Source organism: Nannospalax galili, unplaced genomic scaffold, assembly GCF_000622305.1.
Source record: "Nannospalax galili isolate Female #2095 unplaced genomic scaffold, S.galili_v1.0 scaffold215, whole genome shotgun sequence".
In the NCBI taxonomy this organism is placed as follows: domain Eukaryota; kingdom Metazoa; phylum Chordata; class Mammalia; order Rodentia; family Spalacidae; genus Nannospalax; species Nannospalax galili.
The window spans coordinates 7044192-7050618 of NW_008338533.1; the positions used below are offsets into that span (position 1 = coordinate 7044192).

General features: G+C 44.2%; 1 long non-coding RNA gene across 1 annotated transcript; it reads right to left on the reverse strand.

Moving 5' to 3' along the window:
• Positions 1 to 276: 276 nt before the first annotated feature.
• LOC115070380 lies at positions 277 to 5112 on the reverse strand. The gene is made up of 3 exons (XR_003849544.1): positions 4974 to 5112; positions 2128 to 2427; positions 277 to 876 (listed from the first exon to the last, which is right to left on the reverse strand). It is a non-coding gene; the product is annotated as an uncharacterized LOC115070380 (long non-coding RNA).
• Positions 5113 to 6427: the final 1315 nt, after the last annotated feature.

The following is a 6427-nucleotide window of genomic DNA, read 5'->3' on the forward strand; positions in this document are numbered from 1 at the left end:
GTTGGAAAATAAGGGCCAGTAAGATGTCTGAGGTGGTAAAGATGCAGTTGCCAAGCCTGATAACCTGAGTTTGATCCCCAGAATCCACATGGTAGAAGGAAAGAGCCACCCCTACAATTTGTTCCCCCAACACGAGCACAGGCACCATGGCATGAGTGTGCACTAATTAATTACTAAATGCAAAAATTTTAAGTTAAAAAATAAAATAATAGCACGTAGATTTATTCTCTTATAATCAAAAGAACATACCAACATTTTAATTTATGAGCCTGCTTAAATCTATTGTCTGCAAAATGCTAAAGGAAGCACTTTACTTTCTAGTTTCCACTTGCTTCTTTTTTTTTACATCTATGAAACACTGGGTGTTTAAATCACAATGAACTGGTTGGAATTCTCATGGGCTTGTGGGAAAAAACTGCACAGCCATATGAATTTTCATTTCCTTTTATCCTCTTTGCCTTCATTATAACTTGAGTGACTGAGTTTTTAGATTAATTCTTACCATCCATAGGTAACTGTGAAGGGTTTATTCAAGGAGCCATGCAGGTACCAGAATCCATGAATACTCACCTCTCACTACAAGAGCATAATAGTTCAATGTAAACCCACTCAGAACTTTGCATACACTCAATTACCTCTAGGTTACTTATCACGCCTAGTGCAACATAAAAGGTGTATAAATAGCTGCTGCATTGTACTGTTCATGGAGCAGTGATACAGGAATGTCTGCAGGGGCTGGAGAGGAAACTTAGCAGTTAAAGAGCACTTACTGCTCTTACAGAGGACCCAAGTTCCCACCACCAACATGGCAACTTGCAACCTTCTATAATTCCAGTTCCAGGGAATCTGATGCCCTCTCCTGGCCTCCGTAGGCACCTGCACGCAAATAGTACATATTTGTATTATTAATCATACATAACAACACAGGCACTCATGCATACACATAAAATAAATGTCTTTTTTTAAAAGAAAAGAAAACATTGATAGGTGCTCAGTACAAATAAATGCATGCTGTATCTACTTTTGAGTTCCTGGTTAGTTAAATCTATGGGTGTGGAACCCATTTTATATAGACAGCCAACTTCATCTTACATATAATTAATAGCAAGAAAGCAAGTAACCCAATTACAAAAGTCAAAAGAACTGAATAGACTTTTTTTATAAGAAGGCACAGAAATAATTAGAAATATGAAAGGGTGTTCAACATTACTAATCATCAGGGAAATACAATGTCAAATCACCATGAAAAGTCCCTTCACACTTATGACAACTATTATTTTTTTTAAAGCACTTGGGATACAAAGGCAGGAGAATCAGGCAGTGGCCAGCCTGTGCTACAAAGCAAGATCCTATCTAAATAATAATAATAGCATATGTTAGCAAAGATATGGGGAAAAAGAAACACTTGTACACAGGTTCAAATGCCAACTGACAGTCACTATGGAAACAGATAGAAAACAAACCTAAAATAAAACTACCATAGGCTATGGGAACCCCACTGAGGGTGTACACAAAGAATTGAAGTCAGACTCAGAAAGACATGCATGCCCGCCCATGCCCACTGGGTATGAGTCATGGTATCTGAGATGCGGCAACACCCACAGGTCCACCAGCACAAAAGGGAACATGGGCGTGATGTGATGGAATATGGCAGTGTGGAACATGGCAGTGTGCCTGGACCCCCAAAGGCCCCGTGTGCAGCAGACCCCCGGCTGGTATAGTCAGGATGGTGAGGTGCCAAGGCAGCAGGACAGACACTAGCACATACTGGGGTCACTGTCCAGCTTGGCTATGTCTCTGTCTTCCAGAAGCAGTGGGATGTATACCTCTTGGCACCATGGTTCACCAGACATTAAGACTTTCCTCAGGAGCTGGAGAGATGGCTCGGCAGTTAAGAACACTTGCTCTGCCAGAGGACCCATGTTCAATTCCCAGCACTCACATGATAGCTAACAACTGTCTGTAACTCCAGTTCCAGGGAATCCAACACCCTTTTCTAGCCTCTGCAGGCATTGTATTTACATACATGCAGGCAAAACATTCATACACATTAAATAAATAAAATTTTAAAAATTTAAAGAAAAAGAGACTTTCCTCAGAGCACAGAGATGTTGAGGTATTTAATACCTGCTGAGGCACCAGGGTGGAATGTGATGCGCTGTGTAGGTGTAGCTGGGAAGGGTGTCATGCAGGTCTTCTCTCTGATGAGCTTAGATGGCATACAAGGATATACATCAGATACTGATCACATACATGTGATCACTGTGACAGACAGTTCCAGCAGCACCAAAGGATTCAGCAATGGCTTCAGGATCCTTAGAGCATCAGCCAACAGTGGATAGACAGATGGCTTGTTCTTTTCCTCCTTTCGGTTTATCTACCCAGATCCTTCTGCATCTGACCTGCTCATCTCTTCGGTAGATGAAGCTTTAGAAGAGAAGGACGTGGAAGAAGATTAGGAGACAGTATTGGAGCTCAAATGAAGCTCTAGACCCCACTGTGGATTCCACAAAACCCTCAAAAATGGTCTGTGGTGCCCTCACCTCCAGGGCCACCTACTGCTGCCATTTAGCCAGCTGAAAAGAGGGTGCACAGAGATCGACGCCTTTCATTAAAAGCTCTTTATCTCATGCCTGTTTCGTATGCTTAATAAAACCAAGTTCTTGACCCTGGTCTTCCTACCGTTTCCAGAGCTAAGCCATGTTCAGATCTTGAACTTTACCACTCACGAGCCAAGTGGCTTTGGTGGAAGTCTTAGAAACTCACTACTTTCATCTTTTGGGAAACAAGGAAAAGAGTTCTGGGCTGCACTGGACATCTCCTTCACTCCACAGCAGAGTCTCCCTGACAGCATCCCCCATCTTTCTCTTCCCACAAGCCTTGGGACAGAATTTCCCACCACAGGATACGGGATCTAGCATCTCATGTAGCCACAGACCCCCTAGACTTGTGGGGGGTTAATCATCATAGGGTAAATTTGATGGGGAATGGGAGATGACAGAGAGCCAGGCAGACAAACCCTGCCCTCTCTCCCTTCATGAGTTAGGGAGTATGCTGTGCATCTAGGTAGTCTAGACTCTCATTTCTGGACTCAGGAAGCCATTTCACTCATCATCCAGTTCATAGTGGGAATAGTTTTGCCAAACCACTGAATGGCAGGGCCAAGATTCCAACCAGGATGATCCATCTGCCCAGAGGACAGTCTCTTCCCTTCTATAGGTGTTGGCCTGAGCCCAGTCCACTGCCAGACACAGCCAAGTGATAGCCAGAGCCCACAGTTCAAAGGACCGTACTGGTCTGAGGGCAGAGAGGTCCCCTTGGATGCATTGGTGAAGGGAAGAGGAACCCCAAAAGAAAAACCAGGAAGGCTTTCTGGAAGAGATGGCCTTGGATTCAGTCAGCAGGCAACATCTAGTAATCCCAAGAGTGGTGAGATAAACTGGGCAGGTGAATGAAGTGGGAAGGATGGCCTAGGGAGAGAGAGCACTGTAAGTGCTGAGAGGAGTCAGCCGGCAAGCTTTGAAGACAGAGAACAGAGTCTGTCAGGATCCACAAGTAGGAGCATGGAGACAGCCACAGGATGACCAGGGAGGAAGAGACCTCTCAGAAGAGGGCCCAGTCAGACATGAAGGACTAAGGTAGCCCTGCCTCCCACTTCCTGGATGTACAGTCCTGACCATGCCCTGTGCTGGACAGGAAGGGCACAGAGGTCTAAGAGGGCATCCTGCCTCTGTTATGGAACAGATGGTGATCAAAACATTCCAAATGTGCTCAGTGTTGCCAGAAGAGCCAGATCTTGGGCTTACTCTGGGCCTCTGAGGAGCCACACTGCAATTCTCCATCCTGTATGGCCACATGACTGTGCCACCGAAGGCCTAGCACACCTCAGACAGGCCAAAGTAAGTGGACGGTATAAAGTAATAGGCAGGAGGCTCCCTGGCGATTTGGTCACTGGCTCCGTGGACTGAGGTATGGGGTTCTGAAAGTCTCATTCCCATCTGGACACTAAGCTGTGTTGGGCTTAAAGAGCCAGGGATGGCCTCCATCTTTAGGCCCACTTGGCTCACATACTTACCTACATGCAGGCAATACACACATACACATAAAATAAAATGATAAATAAAATTTAAAAAAAACTATTTGCTTCTGACTGTTCTCAAGGGCACAATGTTTTTACTCAGGCTGTGTGGTGGTTTGAATGAGGATGTCCCTCACAAGCTACAAGTATTTGAATACTTGTCTCCACTTGGTAGAGCTGTTGGGGGTGGGGGTGGGGGTCACACCTCTGTGTGACCATTGGGGCTGAAGAGATGGCTCAGCTGTTAAGAGTATTGACTGCTCTTGAAGAGGACTGGATTGGATTGCCAGCACCCACATGGTAGCTAACGACTATTCTTAACTCCAGTTCAAGGGGATCCGACACCCTCTTCTCCTCTTCTGACCTCCATGGGCATTTTACAGTACAGGTCCACTTGCATACATGCAAGGGACACACTCAATAAAATAAAATTAAAGTAATAAAATATTTTTTAAGGAGGTGTGACCATGCCGGGGTGGGCTTTGAGAGTTCATAGCCACATCCATTTCCAGTCTGTCTCTCTGCTTCCTGTGTGTGCTTGAAGATGTGAGACCTCAGCTTTCTGCTCCAGCTGCCTCTGCCACCACACCTCCCCACCATGATGGACTCCTATCCCTCTGGAACCTTAAGCTCAATAAACTCTTCCTTCTATAAATTCCCTTGGTCATCATGTTTTATCATACAGAAAGTAACTAATACAGGCCGTTTTGCTTTCTTTCCTCCCTGTCACTGAGTTGGGGGAGAGCCCACCCCTAGATGGGGTTCTTGGAGGACACTTGACATAGATATGCTTGGGTCTGAAGTAGGGGTGAGGGGCAACCCAGCTTCCAAACCCAGCTTCTTAGAGAGTCCAAATAGCACATGACAATTTACCAATATAATATATATTACATACTCTTTAGATGTTGACTCTGGAATCATCAAATTCACAGAACAGAGTAGAATGGTGTACCGGCCACTGATGTGGTTATTTGGTCTTGAAGCTGGTGTTGGACCACCGATTGATGCTTTCCCTTGGCACCTTCATATTGCCCTCCAGTATCTCTGAATAAACCTGACCAAAGACATTAAGGATCTTTACAATGAAATTTTTAAATCTTTAAAGAAAGAGATTGAGGAAGACATCAGAACATGGAAGGACCTCCCATGCTCATGGATTGGAAGAATTAATATTGTGAAAATGACCATCCTACCAAAAGCCATTTATAAATTCAATGGTTTTTTTTTTTTTGAACCAAGATCTCACTGGGCTGCCCAGGCTAGTCTTGAATTTGTGACCTACCTATCTCAGTGTCCCAAATGGTTGGATTAGAGGCATGAACCACCATGCCCAGCTAATTCTTTGTGAAGAGGGCAGATCCTTTGTTCCGTAGACTTATGAGAAGAAGAAGAAAGAAGGTAGGACAGCAGGAGGACATTCTTATGATGAACAGGCATCGGGTGCATGAACACCATGGGGATGTTTCGTGGGAGCTCACATATGTGAAAACACATAACATTACATGCATTAGATATGTACACCTAATTATATACTAACTACTACATTAAAGGAATTGATGCTCTTGAATAACCAGTCCCGATTCTTCACCCTCCCCAAATCCAGGCTCTTGACACATGATTTTGCAGTTTTTCCCTTTAAAGGGACGGAGGACATTTCTCCATTCCTTGGCTTTGGATTTGACCATTATACTTGCCTTAACTGATACTCTGGAAATGACAGTGAACCATTTCTGGTATTTTAAAAATAAAAGTGTTGGGGCTAGAATGATAGCTCAACAACAGAGAGTGTTTTCTGCTCTTCCAGAGAACCTGAGTTCTGTTTCTGGTACCCACTTCAGTAGGCTTACGACCACCTGAAACTTCAGCTCCAGAGAATTTGAGACCTTCTTCTGGCCTCTATGGGCACCCACATACTGTGGCATACACTAATGCACACATACACATAAATAAAAATAAAAATAAAAATGAAACAAAAAAAATACAAGTGGAGCCGGTGGCAAACATCTTTAATCCCAGCACTCTAGGAGGCAGAAGCAGGCAGATCTCTATGAGTCTGAGGCCAGCCTGATCTCCACAACTAGTTCCAGGCCAATCAGGCCTCGTAGTGAGAACTCATCTCAAAAAAAAAAAAAAAAAAAGGGGGTGCTTTCAGAGGCCATAACTCCAGTCCAGAGAATCTGACCTCCTCCTCTGACTTCTGTAGGTACTGCACACACATGGTGCGCTTACATACATGCAGGGAAAGCACTCATACACATAAAATAAAATAAATAGAATATTTTTAAATGTTTTCCCTTGTTCTCCTGAATCTACACTGCAACAGGAAAGACATGCCTAGAAAGCCCTGCT